Genomic DNA, 26,310 nt, shown 5'->3' on the forward strand with positions numbered 1-26,310 from the left:
CAAACTCTGCACAAACCGGCTTCTCCTTCAGCACTCCACCATTTTGGCTGCTTCTCCTCTCCTGAACGTGGCCTTTATTGCTCTCCTCTCTGCTCTCCTCCTAGAACATAATCCCTCTTTCCCTGGAACAACGTGATCTCTCTTACTTTTAAAACCTTTTGGTGCAAAAGCACTCCCTCAACATATATTAACATAATCATGCCCATCCCAAGCAAGAGGGATAATTAATATTATCACATGGGCGATGGGCTTCCACGTGGGCAGCGTCACCTTTAACAAAGTGAGCATAATATATTTTATCTGCCCAACAGAAGGAAAACAGCAATTTATCACCTACTCTGCAGTTAGCAGCTGACATTTCACTAAATCCTTTGTAAGTGACACAGGTCCCTCTCAGTTAGAACCTCCAAGTGTATCTCTTACTAACAAACACCCTCACTACAGCTGCGGGACCGAATGGCAACTAGGGTATTTCTCTAGGCCATCCTACACGGGGCGGAGTTGGAATATGCGAGGTCTTCCCAGCTGCAGAGCCAGGCCCACAGCAGTCTGTCCGCTCCCACGCATGTTAGAGATGCAGTTTAGGTTGCGCATGGGCATAGTAGCCCTTGCTGCTCCAAGGTGTGGTGCAGTGAAGAAGACTACATTTCCCATAGGTCTCCATGGGCGCCTTGAGCTGACCTTACAAGTCAGTTTTTCCAAAACAAACACAAGGTCAATTTAATCCAAGGCGCAGTGCTTGATGGGATAATTGTTGCAAAGTAGCTTTGGACTCTAGTCCCTTACCAGATTAGCTGGTATTTATTGGTGCTTAGCATTGACTTTATTCTGTGCAGACCATGATACAAATACATTTCTTGAAAAGTGCTGTTTCTACTTATTTACAATTTGTTTTGACCCTTCATAAGTGTCATCGTGGTATCATGTAAAAATATTTAGAACTACATCATGCTTTTTCTTGGCCGCATGATATTGTACTGGAGGGGTATCTAGTATTAAATGTTAATAACAAGACTTTAAAAGGGCTGTGGTAGTATATGCTCCCACTAGCATTCGTTAAAAAAAACCAAAACTATTCTGACCCTTGTTAAAATGGAAAGTAAGACTTAATTCAAGACTATTGGCAATTAAGGTGACCAACATTTTTACAATGAAAAGGAGGTTAAAAATAAATTGAAGAAAACAATATCGTAAATAAAATAAACATTTTATTCATTACAATAATACACTATAATATGATAAATACATAATAAAAACATTTGTAATATTTTATATTGTAATTATGCTTACATGACTATTAATTTTTAATCATTGTAAGTAAAAATATCCACTGAGGAGCTGGAAGCATCAACCCCCATATGTGCCTTGACCAGACAAGCCCTGGGTTTCGAACCGGCGACCTCAGCATTTCCAGGTCAACGCTTTATCCACTGCGCCACCACAGATCAGGCTGAATGAATATTTTTTGTCAATGTATCATTTTGTAACAATATATTGGAAGTATCTGAACAAGAAATATCCTTCATATTGAATTTTAGGCAAGTGCTGCAGCTAGAGTATCAACATTCAGTCTCAGTTTCTCGCTTGTCCAAAAATCATTAGCAATTGAAAAAACTGTTTCAACTGCTGCATTAGTTCCAGGGCAGCACAATGTATATTCAACAAGAATAAATAAATTTTCACATGGAATACATTTATTTTTGAAATGGCTGAATATTTCCACCCATCTTTTATCAATTTCGATGTGTTCATTTTCCTATTGTATTAATTTTTCAGAATTTAAATGTACATTCAGTCTTCTAATTTCTTCAGAGATAATTGTCTATTTTGATGTCTGGCATTTCTTTAAATAAAAACTCAAGACAGGATTCAGTATCTGTCCAATATACTTGCGATGAAGTAAAAAACACCATTGAAAACTGTTATTTCCAGTGATGTTTGTTTCAAACCATTCTTCGATATATTGAAAGCATGTCTGGTAAAAATTCTGCACTTCTTTGATAAACTTTTCTGTTATGCCCGGATTTAATTTCTCTAAGTCTGACAATTTTATTTTTATAATTAAAGGAAGAAATTTTTCTTCAAAACTAAATTTATATTGAAGGACCAAGTCATTCAAAATAAGACTAACTTCCATAGCTGAAATGTGTTCACCTTCAATCTTTTGAATCGTTTTGTGAAAAATAGATGCCTGATTATGAACAAAATACATTAATATCTCAGATAGTTTATTATTAAAAAATGATTCCAGGATTTTAAGACATTTGTCTAAACTTTAAAAATATGAATAGAGAGGCTCAAATAATTATAGAACACGCTCTAGAGAAGGTATTAGAACAAGCTGTCTAACTTTTGAATATCCCAAAAGTTTTTTGTGTTCAACATTTGCTTCTCCACAAAATTGTTTTAAAGTAGCAACACGAACGGTAAAATGACTAAAATGCAAGTAAATTGTAGTTATTATTACTTCTACATCAATTGGCAAGGCACATGATGCTGTGTTGATTGCATTTGACAAAATATGGTCATTACAACCTATTCCTAGTATTTTCTTTTGGAGTAACTTTTGTAATTTTACATACACATTATTTACCCCTTTGCGTCTTTGCCCACCAAAATTTGTATTTTTATTATCAGCCGTCAGTGCAACAACTTTGGATTTCAAATTGTTTTTATTTATTACTCTGTATAGATGGTTTGACAAAATTTCAGAAGTTTCACCCTCAATGGATTCTAAATTTAAAATTTTTACTTGAATGACCTTGGTAACATTATAAAATATCTTACTGTTATTAGATACAATTTAATTTCATTATTATTTGATGCATCAGATAAAATGCTGCAGTTTCCAAGTCCTCTGTAAGTATTTTGTCACATTAATTTTTACATACTGATTTTATAATAAAATAGTCTCGCATTTTGTCCTGATACATGAAAATTTTGCATTGTGAAACTTTTTCAATAATTTAGTTGTACAATCCATACTACGAAAACTTTGTGAGTTATGGTATGAAATGCCAATGTTCCCTCCATTGCAGCCAACTCTTTTTCATCTTCACAATAATTTGAAGTTTTAAAAAAACTTGTTACTTTATAGCTGGAGGCTGATGCATCTAGTGATTGCTTATGTTTGTTGGTGGTCACATGTTTTGTTATCACTGCTCTGCCCCCAACTGCAATACAAACCTCTCCGCTGCAAATATTGCAAAAACAATGGTATCTTTCTTTGAAATGAGGAATGGAAATTCCTTTTTCAATCTATTGTTGAAATGGCATTTTCTTTTTTATTTTTCCTTCCTTTAAATAAAATTTAAAATTAAAAATAAAATACAGAACTATACGAACGATGCAAGCACATTAGGAACTGAAAACGTTTCATCATGGTAGGTAAATTTTCTGGAAGCTAAATTAACAAAACTAAATATCAAATAAAACCACTAATTTGGAGTGATATTCGAGTGTATATATCATTTTCTAATTAAAAAACATCTGTTTTATGCAACTATTTAATCAAAATGCATTATTAATAGATATGGTTTGAAGTTAGATTTCCACTTTAAAACTCAAATTTTGGGAAAATACTTATAAATAAAATTGTACATATTTGGAAATTATTAAATAGATAATAAATTAATATAACGTGAATTGTGCTTCCCTGTCTATGATTGAATATTCACTGAGAAAGAAATAACTGTGAGTCTACAACGTCGTATGTGCCCTGTCATGTTTCAGTAAGGAGTACACAAAGCCATTTGCGCACTCGGTATATTGTGCGCTCTCTCAAGGTCTCCCGTGTGGAGCGCATGCGTCTCATAATCGCTTCTTGCCACACCGTACTGATCCTTGACGAATTGTCATGTCAAATACAGATATGTCACATCACACGCAATGGATCGACTCTGCATCGATCGAATACAGACATTTACAGATTACTCTTTTAATATCAAAAAGGAGGACATGTAAGAGGACACTTTTTGAGGGAGGATGGAACTTACAAAAGAAGGACTGTGCTCTCTAAAGGAGGACTGTTGGTCACCTTACTATTGCTATAGGAAGAGAGAGATTTGTCTGAACTCCAAATGCAGCAAAGAAATCAGGGGATTTATAGCTAAACAGCAGAGTAAGAAGATATATGGATGGCAGATTACTGTACTAAGAGGACACTTAAAAGGTAGGAATCTTGCTAAACTGTCCTAATAAAATTCTTGCTAAAGACAGGCCAGGGATTTAGATGTCAAAGGTCAGGGATGAAGTTCAATGCCTGACCTGTGGTAGCACAGTAGATAAAGCATTGACCTAGAATGTTGAGGTCACGAGTTCAAAACTCTGGGCTAGCCTGATCAAGGCACATATGGGAGTTGATGCTTCCTGCTCTTCCTTCCTAATTTCTCTCTCTCTCTCTCTCTCCTCTCCTTCCTCTCCTCTCCTCTCTAAAATGAATAAATGAATATCTAAAAAAAAAAAAAGGTCAAGAAGGATGGGCCTCTCTAAACTGATGTAGGTGGATGTTTACAAACACTGGCCTGATCCTGTCAGTGAGAGGATGGATATGGAATGCCAAGTTCAATCCATAGTCAATAAAAGGGCTCAGAGGGGCCTGACTAAAATTTGATGAAGGTGAGAGTCTGTCACATTACCAGAAAGTTCCACTTCCCCCACCCCAGTTCCAACATTGAATATCATCAATCTTTAATAAATAATCAATCTTTGATAGGTAATCATTACAGAGTCTGAACTGACTATTCATAGCTAGATATTTCCATTGCATGTTTAATTATTGTGTTTCTTTCCTTGGGTTGCTATAACTAAGTTACCACTTACTTGGCGGATAGAAGTTCAAAATCAAGATGTCAGCAGGACCATGCTCAGTTTGAAGCCTTTAGGGGAATTACTCCTTGCTCTTCTTAGTTTCTGGTGTTTGTCAGCAATCTTTGGTATTTTCTTGGTTTACAGCTACAAATTCTGAAGTAATGGGGATCAGAACCTCAACATACTTTTTTGGGGGGGTGACACAATTCAATCCATAACTATCATTTTTCTCTTAATGTGTAAAATGCTTTATAAATTAACTTTTCCTTACGTAAATGTTTGGTATCTGTTGTTAGACATTATTACTAACATTTAATGTTGTTTTTGGTCAAAGAGAAAATTTAAGTTTTTACAAAAATTATATTTATCATGTCTTTTACCTTTTAGCCTTTAGTTATTTTGCTATGCTTTGAAAGGCAGTCACAAAGCATCAAGATATAACATAATTTGTTAAATAATCCATTATTTTTTTTATTGATTTGACATTAGGGTCATGATAGCCTCATAAAATGAGTTGGGAAGTATTTCTTCTGGTTATATGTTTTGGAAGAGATTGTGGAAAATCAGTAATATTCTTCATTAAATGATTGTTAGAATTCACCACTGAAACCATTAAGACATGGTGTATTCTTTTTCATAAGGTTTTAAACTATTTATTTATTTATTTATTTATTTATTTAATAAATGGTACTATTTAGGTTATGGATGTCTACTTGAATAAGTTATTGTAGTTTGTACCTTTGGAGTAATTGGTCCATTTTATCTATGTGGATATAGAAATGTGCTCAGTATGGTTATTATCCTTTTAAGGTCTATGGGATGAGTAGTGATGCCACTCCTTCATTTGTGTATTGGTAACTCGTACCTTCTTCATATTTTCTTCATCAGCCTAGCTAGAGTTTCATCAATTTTACCTAGTTTTTCCTCAAAGAAACAGCTTTTAAATTGTCTCTATTATTTTCCTGTTTTCAGTTTCATTGATTTGTGCTCTAATTTTTATATTTATTTCCTTCTGCTTGTTTTAGATATAATTGGTTCTCTCTTTAGTTTACTCAGAGGAAAAGTTACATTATTGATTTTAGATCTTCTTTTAAAATATGTGCATTTAATGCTATAAGTTTTGCTCTAAGCAGTGCTTTAGCTGCATGCAACAAATTTGGGTTAAGTTGCATTTTTACATAATTCAAAATATTTTTAAATTTTCTTAAATGTTTCTTTTATGACTCACAAATTACTTGGAAGTATGCTGTTTGATCTCCAAATGTTTTTATATTTTCTACTTGTCTTTCCGATATTGATTTCTAGTTTAACTTGTGGTCTAAGAATAAACTTTGTATACACTGATTTCTACTCTTTCAAATTTGTTGAGGTGTACTTACTTATCTATATACTACATGGTCAATCTTGATCAATGTTCCATATGAGTTTAAGAATGTGTATTCTGTTAGTGTTGCATGACGTATTCTATAAATGTGATTAAGTACAGTTTATTGATTGTGCTATTCAGGTAAACTATAACTCTACTGATTTTTTTCTGCTTGATCTATTGATGATGGAAAGAAGGAAGAGAAACTCTCCATTACAACAGTGAGTTTGTTTATTTCTCCTTTCAGGTCTATCAGCTTTTGCTTTATATATTTTGATGTTTTATTGTAAAGTCTGTACATGTTTAAGATTCTAATGTCTTCTTGGAAAATTGTTCCTTTATTCTTATTTAATGCCATTATTTACACCTGATGGTTTTCCCTTTAATTAGATATGCATTGTCTTAAATTAATGTAGCTACTCCAACTTCCTTTTGATTATAATTAGCATTGTTTATCTTTTTTCATTCCTTTATTTTTAATCTATTTGAATATTTATATTTAAAGTTTGTTTCTTGTAGACAAAATATAATTTGGTCTTTTTTTTTTCATTCTAACTATCCCTATCTTTTAATTAATGCGATCCGACTATTTACCTTTAAAGTTATTATTAATATTGTTAGATTAATAGTTACCATACTGTGGCAGTCTTCTAGTTGTTACTTTTGCTCTTTTTTCCCCTTTTCCTGCCTTCTTTGGTTTTGGATGGAAAATTTTATAAGATTCTATTGAATACTTACACTCCTCTCTTAGAGTATTATTTATATATTTCCTTTTTATTTTTTAAAGTGTAGTTGCCCTAGAGTTTACAATGTACATTTTGAAATCATCTAAGTCCACTTCTAAATAACACTATACCACTTAATGTGTATATACCCTATTAAAGTATCCCAAATTCATTTCTTTGTCTCTTATGATATTGCTCATATATTTCACTTATCTATATTGTATAGTTACCAATATACTGTTATTATTGCTTTAAAAAAAACAGTTGTCTTTAGGCCAATTAAGAATAAAAAAGCTAAAAGATTTATTTTACCTGTATTTCTTTTTGGATACTTTTTTATGTAGATACAAGATTTTGACCTATATTATGGTAGACCTATTTTTTAATTTTTTTGTGGAAACTCCATGTTGCTTTCCAAAGTGGCTAAATCAATATACGTTCCCACTAACAGTATATAAACGTCCCATGTTCACTCTGTCCTCACCAGCACGTGGTATCTCCTGTCTTCTTGATGACAGCCATTCAAACAAGTGTGAGATGATCTCACTGTGGCTTTAATTTGCATTTCCCTGATGGTTAGTGACATTGAGCATCTGTTCATATGCTGTGGGCCACTTTGCTATCCTCTAAAATGTTCTTTGACAACCTAAAAATTGGGTTTGAATTTTTTGTAACATTGTTGTGAGTTTTTTATATATTTTGGGTATTAGCTCCTTATCAAATATATAGTTTGCAAATTTTTTCTCCTATTTTATAAATTATCTTTTCATGTTTTAAATTATTTATTTTAGTGTACAGAAGCTTTGGTTTAGTCTCATTTGTTGAGTTTCATTCTTGCTGCTTGTGCTTTTAACATCATGTCAAAAAGTCTTCCCAAGACCAAAATCTAGTAGTTTCTTTCTCTATGTTTTATTCTAAGAGGTTTTCGGGTTTCTGGTCTCATATTTGAGTCTTTGGTCCATTTCAAGTTAATTTGTGTGATTTGTGTGAGATAAGGGAACAGTTTTGTTGCCTTGCATGTATTTCTCTAGTTTTCCTAGCAATGTTTGTTGGCCCTGTCCAGTGGCTCAGTGGATAGAGTATAGGCCCAGCATACGGATGTCCCTGGTTCAATCCCAGGTCAGGGCACACAGGAGAAGTGACCATCTGCTTCTCCCCTCACCACCCTTCCCCCCTTTTCTCCATCTTCCCCTCCCAGAGCCAGGGATTCAATTGGTTAGAACGTGGCCCTGGGCACTGAGAAAAGCTCTGTTGGAGTGCGTCAACGTCTGGTGCTAAAAATAGATCAGTTGAACATGAGTCTGGTTGGGGGTCACTGGGTTGATCCCAGTTGGGGAACATGTAGGAGACTATCTCACTATCTCCCCTCCTCTCACTTAAAAGGAAGCCAGTCTAAAAAGGCTACATAAAGTATAATTGCAATTATATGACATTGTGGAAAAGGCAAACTATAGAGCCAGTGAAATAGTTGGTGGATGCTAGGAAGTTGTTGAGAACAGGGAAAAGCTGGGTAAGTGAAGGACAAAATTTATATTACAGTGAAACAATTATTTATAATGCTGTAATGGTGGATGAAGAATATTCTGCATATATCAAAGCCCACTGAACTCTACACCACAAAAAGAAAATCTTAAAAAGGCATAAAGACAGAAAAATGGTGAAAGTTCCAAGCCATCTCTCTCTCTTGGAGACACATACACAGACAAACAAACACAACTGAAATTTTACTTTATAGTGGCTTTGGAAAACAAATATTTACAGCAACCAGGTAAACAATCATGAAACAAAAAAATCAAGTAAACAGTAAAATTTGTGACATTCTTGTTCATCCTTGGTTCAACCCCTTTCTGGCATTGTACAACTTAGTATGGAGAAAGTGATAGAAAGTTCTCAGTTTCTTCCCTTGACCTGGAGAAAGAAGTATAGCCCTTACTCAGAATAGTGTCACTTGTCTGGAGCTGCCTAAAGGACGAGTCTCTGTTTTGCTTAATTCAGATCTTAGATGGGAAGAATGAGCAGGCGCTGCATGAGAAAGCTGCAGGGATTCCAAGACCTGCAGATTCTAACATGTGCATTCTCTCCAGCAACAGATTAAATGTACAGAAGACAAATTATCTAAGTTTCCTTGCAAAAGCTGGAGTGAGACTCTTTGGGTAATTATTTTAAACATGTATGTATTCCAAGAATCGAAAAATATTACACAAGCCTATATAAGATGCATGGTCAGAATATACCTGAGAATTAAGCTTTCTTCTCAGGCTGCTCATAAGGCTCAGAACATACACACACAGCTGATTAGTGAAGAACTTCCCGGGCGTAGAGCAAGTTTTTAAAAATGGAAGAGGTGATTGTTTTTATAAATGTCTAATTTTCCACAAAAATTAAAAGCATCCAGAGAAACAGACAACATGGGTCATTTAAAGGGAAAAAATAAGGAGAATAAATGATCCCAGAGGACACACAGACATTGGACTTACTAGACAGACTTTAAACAACTGTTTCTAATATAAGAACTGAAGAAAAACTCAGAAAAGGAATTTAGGAAAATCGTAAAAATAATATATGACTCTAAAAATAGAGGAAATGGAGAAAAACATCATAGAAAAGCACAAAACTAGAATATAGACAGAATCACAAGGGGAATAATGGGGAGCAATCAGGAAGAAAAAAGATAAAATGGCAATTTAAGTCCTCATATATCAATAATCATGCTGACTTAGTAAATACACTGACCTCACCAATGAAAAGGCACATGGAATAAAAACAAGAACCAACTGCATGCTGCCTTCAGGAGACCCATCTCAACTCCAAAGATAAACATAGGCTCAAAATGAAGGGGTGGAAGATGGTACATCAAGCAAATAGTATTCAGAGAAAAGCAGGTGAGGCAGGGGAGGCCATACTTATATCAAGAACATAGACGTCAAGACAAAAGAAAAGTAACAAGAGAGAAAGAGAAAAGATACAATCCATTGAGAAGACATTATTAGATTTATTAATGTTTATGCGCCCAACTTGGAGTACCAATATATACAAAGCATTGATTTATAAACCTAAAGGGAAAAATAGATATAAACATGATAATAATAGGAGATATTAACACTTCATTTAACCAATAGATAGATCAGAAAAGTCAACATGGAAACATTGACCTTAAATGACATTAGTTCAGATAGTTTTACTAGATATTTACAACACTTTCCATCCCAAAGCAACAGAATGCACAATCTTCTCAAGTGCACATAATACATTCTCAAGTATAGATCATGCTTAGAACATTCTCTGAATAGAACATAAAACAAATCTCATTACATTTATAAGAAGATTAAAATCATATCAAGCATCTCTTCCATTCACAACATTATGAAACTAGATATCAACTACAGAAAGAAATTTGAAAAAATACAAAAATTTGGAGAGTAAACATACTACTTAATAACTATTATGTCAATAGGTAAATAAAAGAAGAAATTTAAAGACACATAGAGTCACATAAAAATAAAAGCATAACAAACCAAAATATTTGGGATGCAGCCAAAGCAGTACTAAGGGAAGTTTATAATAAAACTCAATTTTATAACAAAATCTCAGATAAACAATCTAATATTACACCTAAAAGAACTAGAAAAAGAAAAACAAATGAAGCCCAATTTGGCAGAAAGAAGGAAATAAAAAAATCAGAGTGCATATAGATGAAATGGAGATTAAAACACAATAGAAAAGATTCATGGATGATGTGCTGGTTCTTTGAAAGGATAAACGAAATGGACAAACCTTTAGCTAGACTCAGCAAGAAAATTGAGAGAAGACTGAAATAAAATCTGAAATGAAAGAAGGGCATTACATCAGATACCACAAAAATACAAAGGATCATAAGAGTATTATGAAAGGCGATATGCCACCAAATTGGGCAACCTAGAAGAACTGGAAAAAGTCTTAGAATCATGGAACCTTCTTAGACTGAATCAGGAGAGAGAAAAAACCTGAATAAACAGAAAACTAGTAAAGAAATCGAAACAGTAATCAAATACCTCCCAAAACACAGAAGTCCAGACCAGAGGGTTTCACTGGTGAACTCCACACGACAGTCAAAGAAGATTTAATACCTATTCTTCTCAAACTCTTTCAAAAAATATTTAAGAAGGGGGAGTATATTCTAACACATTTCACAAAGCCAACATAACCCTGATACCAAAACAAGACAAAGACATGACAACACACACACACACATACACACACACACACACACACACACACAATCTCTGATAGACGTAGAGGGAAAAAGCTTCAAAAAATACTAGCAAATCAAATACAACAATACATTAAAGGAATAATACACCACAAACAAGAAACAACTGTGATTCATTCCAGGGATTAGGGTGATTCAACACTTGCAAATCAATCAACATGATACACCACATTAACAAAATGAATGTTAATAATCATATGATGATCTTAGTAGATGTGAAGAATGCATTTACAAGATACAACCCTCTGTGCAGGACAGGGAGTGTTCCTCTGGGCAGCCTAAGCAAAACGTGCCGGGGTGTAGGTCGGGGAGCGTCCCTCTGGGCAGGCACTGTGCCAGGGTGCAGGATGGGGAGTGTCCCTCTGGGCCAGGCTCTGTGCCGGGGTACAGGTCGGGGAGCATCCCTCTGGGCAGGCACTGTGCCAGGGTGCAGGTCGGGGAGCGTCCCTCTGGGCAGGCACTGTGCCGGGGTGCAGGTCGGGGAGCGTCCTTCTGTGCAGGCACTGTGCCGGGGTGCAGGTCGGGGAGCACCGCTCTGGGCAGGCACTGTGCCGGGGTGCAGGTCGGGGAGCGTCCCTCTGGGCAGGCACTGTGCCGGGGTGCAGGTCGGGGAGCGTCCCTCTAGGCAGGCTCTGTGCCAGAGTATGTGGCAGGGGGAGTGAGCATCAGCAGATAAACCAGCCCATGTAATCAGGGCCACAAAGGAACATGGAAGCCCAGGGTTGCCCAGGATGAGGGAAGGCCCTGCAACTCACATCTGCCCAAATCCTGTGAACTAACAACCTCTTAGTTCTTCCCTGAGTTCCAACAAGACCCTTGGGGCCATGGTGCAGACCAGACAACAAGCAAGTGGAGTGTGTGCACACAATGAGCCACCAGTTCTGGGTCTGACCCCCCTGGGGAGGAGTTAGCCCACACATGCAGCACATTCTTTCCTAGAGCTGTATAGTCTGAGAAAACAGCTATAAGCACTTGGCATGTGGCTAGTCCAAAATGAGATATAGTGCAAGTGCCAGTTATACGCTCGATTTCTAAGATGTAGTATTTTTTTAAATAATTTTTATTTTTTTATTTTTATTTATTCATTTTAGAAAGGAGAGAGAGAGAGAGAGAGAGAGAGAGAAAGAGGAGAGAGAGAGAGAAGGGAGGGAAGAGCAGGAAGCATCAACTCCCATATGTGCCTTGACCAGGCAAGCCCAGAGTTTTGAACCGGCGACCTCAGCATTTCCAGGTCGACGCTTTATCCACTGCGCCACCACAGGTCAGGCCAGATGTAGTATTTTTTAACAGAGATTTTAATTTTTCATTAATAATCTTACACTAACTACATGTTTTTTAAGAAGGTAATATTTTAGATATATTGATTAAAGAAAATATATTATTAAAATTAACTCCACTAGTTCTTTTAGACTTTTTTTTTTTGAGAGATAGAGGCAGGAGAGAGAGACAGGAACTTGAGCTGCTCCTGTATGTGCCCTGACCAGGGAATCAAACCGGCAACCTCCGCACCCCAAGATGATGCTCCAACCAGCCAAGCTATCCAGCTAGGGCTTAACTTTTATTGATTTTTAGAGAGACAGAGAGAGGAAGGGAGAGAGAGGGGAGGGGGAAGAAAAGCATTTGTTGTTTCACTCAGTCATGCATTTTTTCGATTGCTTCCCATATGTACCCTGACTGGGGATGGGACCAGCAACTTTGTTTTTTCAGGACGATGCTCTTAACCAGCTGAGCTAACTAGGGCCTCTTTTCTACTTTTAATGTAGCTATTAAACTGAGTATTACACATGTGGCTCGTAAGACTCTTCCACAGAACAGTGTCAGCACTACCCATTAGACTAGAATGAGATGCTGGACAGACTTCCACACTGACAGGGCCTGCTAGAAAGGGAAGCCTGTAAAGCCCAGGTTTTACTCTAGTCCAGGAGACAAGACCACAGGGTAACAAACCAAAAGGAAAAAACCCCAGACAATAGCAACAAACACCCAGAGGATCCAAACATCGTGGTTATCAGACAAAGAGCCTAAATTACTGTGGTTAGGTGCAGTCAAGAGAATAAACAGCAAGATGGATATTCCACCATCTGTAAAAATCTGTGCAATAAGAATCAAATGAAAACTACAACTAAGAAATGAAATTGGGAGCTTAAGCCCTGGCCATCAATAGCTTAGTTGGTTAGAGTGTATCCCAGTATGTAAATTTTGCCAGTTTGATCCCCGGTCAGGGCACATACAGAAATGGATTGATGTTTCTGATTCTCTCTCTCTCTCTCTCTTTCTCTCTCTCTCCCCCCCACCCCACCTTCCTCTTTCTGTAAAATCAATTTTAAAAATTTTCTTTTAAAAAACTGGGAACTTTAGCCTGACCAAGTGGTGGTGCAGTGGATAGAGCACTGGACTGGGCTGCAGAGTACCTAGGTTTGAAACCCCAAGGTTGCTACCATGAGCACAGGCTCACCAGCTTGAGTATAAAGGTCACTGGCTTGAACCCCAAGGTCACTGGCTAAAGGAAGGGGTCACTCAGTCTGCTGAAGCCCCCTCCCCCTAGTCAAAGCACATATGAGAAAGCAATCAGTGAACAACTAAGAAGCCACAATGAAGAACTGATGCTTCTCATCTCTCTCCCTTTCTGTCTGTCTGTCCCCACCTGTCCCTATTATACAGACAAAAAAAAAGAAAGAAAGAAAAGAAAAGAAACTGGGAACTCAATATATGGGTTTAACAGCAGATTAAACATAGCTGAAGACAGAGTCAAAAAACTGGAAGACATGTTAGTAATATACGGACTGAAACATGGAGAGACAAATGAATGAAAAATAAGGGGAAGGGTATGCCTGACCTGTGGTGGCGCAGTGGATAAAACGTTGACCTGGAAATGCTGAGGTCACCGGTTCGAGGGCTTGCCTGGTCAAGGCACATATGGGAGTTGATGCTTCCAGCTCCTCCCCCCTTTCTCTCTCTCCTCTGTCTTTCCTCTCCTCTCTAAAATAAATAAAAAAATAAAAATAAAAATAAATTAAAAAAAATAAGGGGAAGGGGCTATAAAACTTATAGAACACAGTGAAAAGATCCAACTTATGTGTAAATAAAGTTTTGGGAGAAGGGGGCATAAAGTATGAAACAAATACAATATTTAAAAATAATGCCCCAAAATTTTACAAAACTGAAGCAAGAAATTCAGACATAGATTCAAGAAGTGATATATAGCCTGGCCTACGGTGGCTCAGTCAATAAAGTGTTGACCTAGAACACTGAGATCACTGGTTTGAAACCCTGGGCTTGCCCAAATAAGGAACATATGAGAAGCAATTAATCAATGAACAACTAAAGTGAAGCAAGTATAAGTTGATACTTCTTGCTCCCAGTTCCTTTCTCTGTAAAACCAATAAATAAAGTCTTTTTTAAAAAAATACTAGAGTCTGACCAGGCGGTGGAATCCACGTTACCTGCTCCCCCAACACTGCACAAAGTAGTCAGTGTCTCTGCCCCGTCCACAGGACCCACAGGGAAGGTCTGTCCACAGGACCCCACAGGGAAGGTCTGTCTACTGGACCCACAGGGAAGGTCTGTCTACTGGACCCACAGGGAAGGTCTGTCCACAGGACCCACAGGGAAGGTCTGTCCACAGGACCCCACAGGGAAGGTCTGTCTACTGGACCCCACAGGGAAGGTCTGTCCACAGGACCCCACAGGGAAGGTCTGTCTACTGGACCCCACAGGGAAGGTCTGTCCACAGGACCCCACAGGGAAGGTCTGTCTACTGGACCCACAGGGAAGGTCTGTCCACAGGACCCCACAGGGAAGGTCTGTCCACAGGACCCACAGGGAAGGTCTGTCTACTGGACCCACAGGGAAGGTCTGTCCACAGGACCCCACAGGGAAGGTCTGTCCACAGGACCCACAGGGAAGGTCTGTCTACTGGACCCACAGGGAAGGTCTGTCCACAGGACCCCACAGGGAAGGTCTGTCCACAGGACCCCACAGGGAAGGTCTGTCCACAGGACCCCACAGGGAAGGTCTGTCTACTGGACCCACAGGGAAGGTCTGTCTACTGGACCCACAGGGAAGGTCTGTCCACAGGACCCCACAGGGAAGGTCTGTCTACTGGACCCCACAGGGAAGGGCCACATCTAATGACCTCACAGGAGGGGCCACATCTCCAGGGCCCCACGGGAGGCCCTGAGGCAAGGTCCCCCAGAGCACAGGACTCCCTGCACGCTGCCCTCAGCTCCCTCTGTGTAGTGCTTGCTCCAAAGTAAAAGTCAACACCACAGATAAAATAAAATTAAATCTACGCAGTGCCAAAAATACCTCCCCACGGGATGAGGGAGCAGGTGCCAGCTTCCACAGCAACAATGGTTGCTATGGATATGGGGCTCCAGCCAGAGGTGGGTGGGGACAGAGGACGGAGGGACGGAGATGGGAGACAGGTGAGGAAGAGAGACCGAAACGGGAGGACAGACAGGGATGTATAGACCAGAGATGGCTGGACAGAGGCAGAGATGGGGGGAAGCCAAAGAGGTAGGGCAAAGGGAGCAGAGAAGGAAGTAAAGATTGGAGAGAAGGACAGAGATGGGGCAGATATGGGAAGAGGGGAACAGATGTGAGGAGAAAGGCTGAGAACTGGGCTGAGGTATGAGCAGAGGTATGTACATAGATAGTGAGGGAAAGGACACTGATGGGGAGGGGGCACCCATGGGGGAGGGACACCAGTGGGGGAGGGGACACCCATGGGGGAGGGGACACCCATAGGGGAGGGGACACCAGTGAGGGAGGGACACTGATGGGGGAGGGGACACCAGTGGGGGAGGGGACCCCAATGGGGGAGGGACACTGATGGGGGAGGGACACTGATGGGGGAAGGGACACCAGTGAGGGAGGGACACTGATGGGGGAAGGGACACCAGTGAGGGAGGGACACTGATGGGGGAGGGGACCCCAGTGGGGGAGGGACACTGATGGGGGAGGGGACACCAGTGGGGGAGGGACACTGATGGGGGAGGGGACACCAGTGAGGGAGGGACACTGATGGGGGAGGGGACCCCAGTGGGGGAGGGACACTGATGGGGGAGGGGACCCCAGTGGGGGAGGGACACTGATGGGGGAGGGGACACCGATGGGGGAGGGGACACAGATGGGGGAGAGGACACCGATGGGGGAGGGGACACCAGTGGGGGAGGGGACATCAGTGGGGGAGGGACACTGATGGGGGAGGGGACACCAGTGGGGGAGGGACACAGATGGGGAAAAGGGACATGGATGGGGGAGGGAGGGACACTGATGGGGGAGGGGACACCGATGGGGCAGGGGACACAGGTGGGGCAGGGACACCGTTGGGGAGGGGACAAAGCAATGATGGGTAAGGATGACAGATGTGGGGCAGAACAGAGGTGCTGGCCAGGGGCAAGAGAGACTGCCATGGGTGGGAGAGAAGGTGCCACCAAAGCACCATCAGCTCCGGCCCTCATGCCCGCTTCACTGGCAAAGCTGACCTGCACTGACAGGCTTTGGGGAGAGGGGGTGCTGAACAATAACATTTGGACCAGGAGGAAACAGAACCTCCCACAAATGTGAACATATTTCTGACTTGAACGCCATGGGTCAACCATATTTTAATACTCCCTGACTCCCTAGTCCTGTCACCGCCTGCGGGCTGGGTTTCCTCAGCCTGTGGGGATCAACAGGACAGCCCTCCAGCCCTGCCCACCCCTGGGACACCACCAGGAAGGGCAATGGTGCCTGAGGAAAGAGCCACAAGGATGCATGTCTCCCTGCTGTGGAGACCCCAGCCCTGGCACACATGTGGTTGGTTCTGTGATGCGTGGACAGGGCACATGTGCCCCCTCCCTCCATCCCTCAGGGGCCAGACCCCAGACAGGAGCTTTTAAGACAGAACCCTGAGTCTTCCTGTGCCCAGTCCTGGCCCAGCCACCCTGCCCAGAGGTTCTGCCTGCTGCTCGGGCCTCTCTGAGGATGCCCCGAGGCCTCCTTTCCCCTCAGATGCCACCCGGCCCTGGGAGTCCAGGGTGGTTTTCATCATGTGCAACCTTCGGAGGCCTCATGTCATTCTGCCACCCCTGGTGGGGATGTGAACCGGGAGCCAAGAGGCTGCCTGCATGGTGGATCCCTGGAGAGGCCCACGGCCACCCTCTGGGCTGCTGCTCCTGGCACCTCCCACACAGCCATCAGTCCCTGACTGCTGCTTTCACATCAGCCTCCAAGAGCCTGCAATGGAACCTTGGACCCGCTGACCAGGCCACTGCGTACACCCCAGTGTGGACTCAGGTGAACCCCTCCTCTCCAGCACTTACTCCAGATAACCCGCCACCCCAGCCAGCTGTCCCCAAAACCTGACCTGGAGGGGCACCAACCCCAGGTGTCACCACAGGCTCCAGCCCTGCTCAAAGGAAGCCATACCCATGAGTCCCTACATTCTCCCCTCAGGCAGACTCTCCCGGCCCTGGGCTGCACGGGAAGCCAGGATAACTTCCATCATTCTGGTAACAAGCCCCCATCACTGTGCCCTAACAGCCTGAGGAGGTGAGTATCTCATGAGTACAGCTGCCACCCCCAGGACTTTGTGGGGAAGTGGCCCCTTGTCCAGCCTCTAGAGACCACCAAGCTCTTTGGCATCTTCCATCTCTACATCCCCCCAAGACCCTCCTGCCCCTTATAAAAACCCGGTGATAACAGGTCCACCACGTGAACCAGGATCATCTTCCACTGCGAGGGCCTCACGTCACCTGCATCTGCAAAGTCCCTCCAGCAGTAAGCTGACATGCGTGTTCCCAGGCTGGGGTGTGTGGCCACGGGTGTCTCCATCACCCAGCCTCCTGCACCCTGACCGCCCACCTGATCCTGGGCCTAGACATGGCAGCTGCCCCCAGCCTCCAGGCCCTGCTGGGCTCCACGCTGGCTATCAGGACACTGCTGCCATCACCTCCTTCTATTCTGCCTTTTCCTTACGTAAGTAGAGAAGGAAGGGCCTGACCAGGCAGTGGCGCAGTGAACAGAGGGTCGGACTGGGACACAGAGGACCCAGGTTCGAGGTTGCTGGCTTGAGCATGGGCTCATCTCGCTTTGAGCAAGCTTGAGCATGAGGTCACTGGCTTGAGCGTGGGATCACAGACATGACCCCGTGGTCGCTGGCTTGAGCCGAAAGGTTGCTGACTTGAAGCCCAAGCTCGCTGGCTTGAGCCTAAAGTCACTGGCTTGAGCAAGGGGCCATTCATTCTGCTGGAGCCCACCTACCCCGGGTCAAGGCACATACCAGAAAGTGATCAATGTGAACAAGCAATCAACGATCAACTAAGATGCAGCAACAAAGAATTGATGCTTCTCATCTCTCTCCCTTCCTATATGTCTGTCCCTATCTGTCCCTCTGTCTCTCTCTCTCTGTCTCTATCTTGCTTGCTAAAAAGCAAAAAAAAAAAAAGACCAAAGGAAGGCCCAAGTGGGCCATCTGTCATCTGCATCCCCAGCTCCTGTGGCCCTCTGCTGCTGCCCACCCAGGCAACCTTGTCCACAGGCCATGCTCTCGTCCCCTCCTGGGCCACACCTGACCACAGGCTGGTGCACCAGCCCCAGCTTCACAGCCCAGCTCCCAAGTTCACAAGATGTGCTCAAAGTTCTGGACAGCGCCCCCACCAGGCCGGGCCACCAGCATGTACAACCCCTTTGGGGACCACAGGTTCCCAAGCCCAGCATCGCAGCAGGACCACGGAGAGAACGCCAGCACAGGCCAGCATGAACCTTGATGAGCTGTCATCACGACCAACAGTAATCACACTCAGAGTCAAAGTCTTTCAAAACTGGTCTGATTCAACCTCCACCAAACTAGATCTGCCGCACCCCACCCAGAGGATTATCCTTCTCCCCAAATAAAAAACACAACAGAAACCTTCTGTTGAAAGGCCATCAGCCATAGAACGTCCGCCTCTCCCCAGGTCCTGCCCTGGTCAAGGAGAAAGGCTCTGCCGCCCGGCCACGCCCTGGCCCTGCTGCAAGGACCCCGGGCCTCAAAGGGCCTGTCACTCCCATGGAAGCACCTTGGGGCAGGGAGGCCTCCTCCCTGGTGAGATAACCCGAGACAACACACGTGCCCACACAGGCCAGTAAGGCCTGATGGGGCACCTTCGCTGCACACACAGCCCCATCCATGCTGCAGCCAGTGGGCAGGGAAGCCGCTGTTGCCATGCACAGGCCACGCGAGCAAGGCCAGCAGGACCACGCAGTGTGCCTGTGGCAGCCCAGTGAAGCCCAGCAGGGCCCAAGAGCCCCACCTGGGCACTGCTGCTCTTCTGTACTGCCAGGCACCCGTGCCAAACCCTAGATCCCCTCACTGCTCTGAGTCCCTCTTGGGACCTGGAGCCAAGGTTTTTCCCAATTTGAGCCTGAAGGGTGAGACCCCATGGTGACCTCTGGCCCAGCTGCAGACCTGGAGCTCCAGACCAATATCAGGTGCAACGCTGACCTCTGCTCCCCCTCACAGGCCTCGAAGAACCCTGGCTCCACTTATGGACACAAAGTACCCGCCTCAAAAATGCATCCACAAACTGCTCCAGGAAGTGGCCAGGGGGGGTCGGAACGCCCCGGAGTCATTGTCTCACTCCCTCCCGGAACAGAGCTGGCCTTTGTGTTTTATCATCAGTGTCACCATATATTTACAGAGGCTAACACACCATTGCAGGCCGACCAGATATGAGCCAAACGCCAGCCAAACGCCATGCTTCCCGGCACCATGGGGCTGCAGGATGGTGGACAGGCGGGGCAACAAAAGGGCAAGGGTCTGCGCCCTTGTCATTTGGACACTGAGCCTCACGAAGGAGCAGACAGACGGCTCTGGGAAGCTGAGAGCAGGGGTCTTGTGTTGCCGGAGACCAGAGAGACAGCAGTACGGGACACCCACCTTCACCTCAGCCACCCCACCCCTCAGCCAGGGACACCAGAGTGGGAACTGCCCAAGTACCCAACCGCAGGAGGATAGATGACAGACTTCAGGGCCCGCACAGTGGACAGGAGACGACTGCCACTTGGTGCAGCTGGGGCTCAGTCCCCAAAGGACACCTCAGTACACGGGCAGCAGGAAAGGCTGCACTGAGACCCCCGTGCAAGAAACTACATGACCCACAGGGCGGGAAGCGGCAGCAGCGCCTGTGGCCGGGGATGGGGGTGGGTGTGAGCCCTGCCTCGCTGTGCTGGCTTGTACTCACTGACCCTCCACCCAGACTCCAGCAGATCCCCCTCCAAAACCATAAAGCAGTGTACCTCTGTCGTCCAGTGTCCTATTTTTATAAAATACCATCTACCTATTTCTTTTTAAAAACTCTCTTCAGTATCTCTCACCCATTATTGCTTCACTGTATTTCTAGCTGGTCACTTGTACTTTGCCACTTTCTGATAAATCATCCTACCCTCTCTCTCTGATCAGGCCCCACAGAGCCCATCACTTCCTGGAGTCCTTTATACCCTTCTTTTCACCAGTGGTGATCATCTGTGCAGACCTTCCCCCTGCAGCACCCAGGACGCACACTGGCCCTGCGGGTATCAAGGAATGCCACCCAGCAGAGTTCACCTCACACTTGTACGGCAGCCAGCTGACAAGACGGGAGGAGCAGACAAGCCCCCAAGGCCCCAAAACCCAGGAGATGCTATCAGTGGGGTCAGTGGGTCCACTGGCATCTAGAGGCGGAGAATTCCACCCACAGTCAGCCAGAGTCAGGCAGGGTGCTGCGTATCCCCAGGGCCCAAGAACACACAGCCACCTAGTCCATCCCACAGAGTCCCCTAGAAGGGGCCCACTCTGCAAGTGGCTGCAGCCGTCCCGCCCCAGAGCCCCCGGTGCCTGCTCCCTGACCGGGAGCACTGGTTGGCCTGTGATGCTGTGGGAAGGATGGAGAAAAAGGGCTCTTCTCTGAGGGTTTCCAACAGTGGCAGGGGAACCTCGTGCTCATAACCGATGGCCCTGTGGTCTCATTAGGTCAGTCACTGCTATTGTGTAAAAAGGCTTCAGGATGACATTTCCCCAAATCCAAGGACACAGGAGCCACAACACACCCAGGAAGGTGTCCCATCCCTGCAGCCCTGCCCGCTCCCCACCCTCCCTCACTGCCCTGCAGTCTGAAGGTTCTTCCAAAACAAGATGAAGCCTCTCTCCTGCTTGAACCTCTTAATTAAATAGAAGAAATGCCTCAGACCCTGTCTGGGCAGGTGTCAGCGGTTTGCCGCTGGCCAATTCGGCAAGATGACTTCCTGGCTTGAAGACACAGCACAGCAGCCATCTTCCTCTGGGGGCCCGGGCAGAGCCAGGCTGAGAAGACACATCCCGTCTCAGTGCCCGATGTGTCTGTCAGGCCCTGGCCCAAAGGTAGGAGGGGCAGGGCTGGTGCTGAGCCCACCCTGAACTCCGCCTTGGGGCACAGGGGAGGCTGGTGGGCCCACCAGCTGGGGCAGGTGGGGGCCACAATGTGACTTTGCAGTAACACCCAAGCACATAAAAGAGACAAGGAGTGGTACCCAAGTGAACACTGCTGTCTAAGGATGGAGATTGGGGGCAGTTTTCTCTTTTTCTGGTTTCAGCCTCTATCACATCTACCCCGTTCCTAGGAACTTACATAGCTAGAAATGTACCCCAAAATGTAGTCTCCTCATTCACTGCCCGCCACCCCCATCCTCACAGCCGCCACTCACTTTGGGATCCAGTGCTGACACATGGGGGACTCAGCTCTCTCCTCCCTACTGTCCTCCTTCCAGGATGAATAGGGGTGCTGGGTGGCCACAAACACCCTATGGGCAACAGGCCCCTGGGGGTCAAGGTCCTCCTGACAGCAAGTCCCACTGTAGGCCTCCCTCTCCCGCAGAAATTCAGATAGCCAGGCACCGGGCACTCAGGAATACAGCATCCCCGTTTCTGCTTAAAACAGGCAGGACTGCTCTGTGCAGGTGCTCCGGCTCAGGAAGGTGGAGGCTGGGCAGCCATGAGTCCCCGGAGGACGACATCCACAGTCCAGCCTCTGAGCAGCAACTCCCGGCAGACCAGGACAGGTCCTGGCCCATTGGGAGGGAATCCCACATGATTACACTTTCTTTTCCAAAATTTCTGGATGATTCCAACAGAACCATCTCCAGATGTTGCGGCCCCAGTCAAAGGTTGTCAGGGCAGCACCCTTCTCATCAGCTGAGGTGGAGGCCTCCCGTCAGCCCTGCTTTGCAGGGGCCGTCCTGACTGGCATCTGTGGTCCTAACCACCACCACCCACAGCGCCCTAGCAGGACACAGCCCGAGAGTGCTTGGCCGGAACGCCGGACAGTCCATCATGTGGTCCCTGCAGGAGAAGAAGGCAAGGCCGCAAAAGATTCAAAATAATAAAAGCGGCCGAGGACTGTCCTAAAATAAAACAGACATGAGAACAGACGCAGGGCACCACTGCTGAATGGGTCCTGGACCCTGACAGGAAGCTGACCTGAGCATCCCTGGGGCGCAGCCCACACCAGAGGCTCGGCTGACAGTGGCCAGTAGGCTCCACTGCGACACAGCTGTGGTTTCCTGGGACAAGGCCCTCCTGCACACAGCAGGTACCGCTGGAATGTTTAAGGTGAGGTGTCAATGGGCCAGAATAAAGCTTATGCAGACATAGAGGTAAAGCCAGGTGCAGCAAGATGTTAAAAACTGGTAACACCAATTTAATAAGTTTTTCAAAACAAAAAAAGTTTGCTGAGAAATGAACTCTGGATTGCCGGCCGAGGGGAAAGCTCCAAAGAGGGAAGAGATGGGGTGGGGAGCTGGGTCACAGCACAAGAAGGGGACCCCTCCACAGCCTGGAGAGGGGAGGGGCAGCAGCCCCGGAGGCATCAGAAGTGTTGGCAGAGAAGCCCCTTGTGGAGCACTGACCCCAGTGAGACCTCAGGGAGGTGAGGTCACCAAGACAGACAGAGGCGGGCCACCCCACCCATAGCTGCCACCCCTCCCTACCAACACAACACACTATGCCCAGCTCGAGGGAACAGAGCATAACATATCTGTGCCAGCAAGCCTTTCCCAGAGCTCCTTGCAATCCCATTCTAAAACCAGAGACACCAAAAAGGACTACCAGTAAACACTTCTCTTTATAGATGAAAATGTGGACACTTAAACCTAATCTCCACCTAACCACTCACTTACTTCATGCTTGTAAATGTGGTTCTGATTGCTGGCGGTGGTAGCCTCTCTGCTGCCCAGAGGCAGTAAGACTGGGGGCAAATTCAACATGGCTGAGAAGCAGAAGAGATATCTGTCCCTGCCTACACTGCTGAGCCCCTAGGGCCCTCAGCCGGCCACCTCCAAATTTCAGGCTCTGATCAAAGTTCTGCATTGCTTAGGCACACCCGGTTGGTGGCTGAGACTCTTCCTGGTGCACTGGCACCTGAGCAAGCACATGCAGAGCAAGAAGAGCCGGGGCCTCGAGTGGACAACAGAGGGAGGACGGGTCCTTCCAGGGCAGCTTCCGGCCTGAGACAAGCAGGGATTCTCAAGGGCACGGCTAGCTTTCCATGTCTCACTCCAAGCACTGCCAACTCCAAGAGTATTTGTGACACAGCCAAGACATGCCCTGGGGACATCTGTGCCTCTACCAACAGTCGGCCACCAACACACCACTCACCAGAGCCCATCCTGGTCCCATGAGACACTGGGAAAATGAAATAAAAAGGTGGAGCAGGTGCCTCCCACACCCACCCCTTCAAGAGCTTCACAACATAGGGCACCTATTAGAAGCTCTAAAGAGGTGTCCCCAATCTATGACCCCTGGTGGGCTGCATGCAGCCCCCTGAGGCCATTTATCCGGCCCCCTGCAACACTTCCTGAACGGGCACTTCTTTCATTGGTGGTCAGTGACAGGAGCACTGTATGTGGCGGCCCTCCAATGGTCTGAGGGACAGTGAACTGGCTCCCTGTGTAAAAAGTTTGGGGACCCCTGCCATACAGGATAGTATTGTTAGATTGTCAAAGGAGGGATGCACAAGCCTGATGAGTTTTATAAGAAACTTATTTAGGCATCTGCGAATAGATGGGCGGGGACCCTAAGTGTTGTCAGCAGCAAGAGGAAGAGAAGCTCTGGAGGCTAGAGCGGGGTCCCCAAACTACGGCCCACGGGCCACACGCGGCCCCCTGAGGCCATTTATCCGGCCCCGCTGCACTTCCAGAAGGGGCACCTCTTTCATTGGTGGTCAGTGAGAAGAGCATAGTTCCCATTAAAATACTGGTCAGTTTGTTGATTTAAATTTACTTGTTCTTTATTATAAATATTGTATTTGTTCCCGTTTTGTTTTTGTACTTTAAAATAAGATATGTGCAGTGTGCATAGGAATTTGTTCATAGTTTTTTTTAATAGTCTGGCCCTCCACCAAGTCTGAGAGACACTGTCCCTCAGGGCGTTGGAGGGCCGCCACATACAGTGCTCCTCTCACTGACCACCAATGAAAGAGGTGCCCCTTCCAGAAGTGCGGTGGGGGGCCAGATAAATGGCTTCAGGGGGCCGCATGTGGCCCGGGGGCCGTAGTTTGGGGATACCTGCTGTATGGTTACCTTTTTTTTTTTTGTTCACAGTATGTATAAACAAACATGATGAGCACACACAATTACATTGGATTTCTTAAATGCAATAGACCATAGGGATAACACTGTTCTATAACTTGCTTTGTTCTTACAGATTTTTTGTCTATAAATCTTGTATTTTTAATGGCCCAAGAAGACTATTTCTTGGAATAATTAGTTATATATATATGTCTGTCCCATTTATTTAAACATCTTTTTTAAATGGTGAACATTTAAGTCCCTTCCACACACACACACTTTTGCTTATCACAAATAATGCTGCAGTAAACATCTACATGAATGTCTCTGTCTGTGCATGTTGGAACACTTCTGATGAGCTTCCTCAAAGTGCACTTTTAGTCAAAGAGTATGCATATTACTAATGTTGATAGATACTGCCAGACCGTTCTCCAGAATAGCCTTAACCCATTAAAAATGTCTGGACAGCCACCCTGTAGCCCATGAAGATAATCAACCTTTTTTAAGTTTTTGACAATTTAATGAAGATAAAAATGATACCTCTCTGAGTTTTATTTTCCATGTTGCTGGTTAGTCATGAAGCTCAGCAACTTCTTATGTTTATTGGCATGTGTCATCCTGTGAATCATCAATTCATATCTCCGCCCATTTTTCTATTGTTTATTTTTCATTTTCTTAAGGATTTATGCATTCTGAATATCTTATGTTTTCCTATCTCATACATGTTATTTTTGCCTAGTTTCTATCTAGTTATTTATATTGTCTTCTATCATGTCTCCATTTTAAATTTTATATAATGTCTCAGTCTGTTCCTTTATTACCTCTGCATTTGTATCTTGCTTAGAAAGACCATCTTCACCACACGAATGTTTTGATCCCATAGTTGCATCAGTCTGTTATTGTTTACAATTAGCTATTTAATTACTCTGGAAATTATATTTTTGTATGATGAGAGGCATAGGCCTTATAATTACTTTTTCCTAAAGGAATAACAAACTTTCCTAGTGTCATCTATTTGCATAATCTTGACTTTCCCTAGTTCCGGGAATTGGCACCTGCACTATGCATTACGTTTCAGCATGGCATTGGCACCTTGTCCCTGATGATCGCAGAGCTCTGCTCGCATCCACAGAACTTGGTAAAGTATGTTAGCATATTGCCTGACCCAGGCACTTTCATTCCCAACAGCCATCACTTGCATTTCTTTTTTTTTTCTCTATTTTTCTGAAGTTGGAAACGGGGAGGCAGTCAGACTCCCGCATGTGCCCGACCGGGATCCACCCGGCATGCACACCAGGGGGCGGTGCTCTGCCCATCTGGGGCATTATTCTGTTGCAACCAGAGCCATTCTAGCGCCTGAGGCAGAGACCATGGAGCCATCCTCAGTGCCCAGGCCAACTTTGCTCCAATGGAGCCTCAGCTGTGGGAAGGGAAGAGAGAGACAGAGAGAAAGGGGAGGGGAAGGGGTGGAGAAGCAGATGGGTGCTTCTCCTGTGTGCGCTGTCCGGGAATCGAACCCGGGACTCTTGCACGCCAGGCCAACACTCTACCACTGAGCCAGCCAGCCAGGGCCCATCACTTGCATTTTTTAGAGAACTACCCCCAGGATGCCAGAA

Source organism: Saccopteryx bilineata, chromosome 2, assembly GCF_036850765.1.
Source record: "Saccopteryx bilineata isolate mSacBil1 chromosome 2, mSacBil1_pri_phased_curated, whole genome shotgun sequence".
Lineage (NCBI taxonomy): Eukaryota > Metazoa > Chordata > Mammalia > Chiroptera > Emballonuridae > Saccopteryx > Saccopteryx bilineata.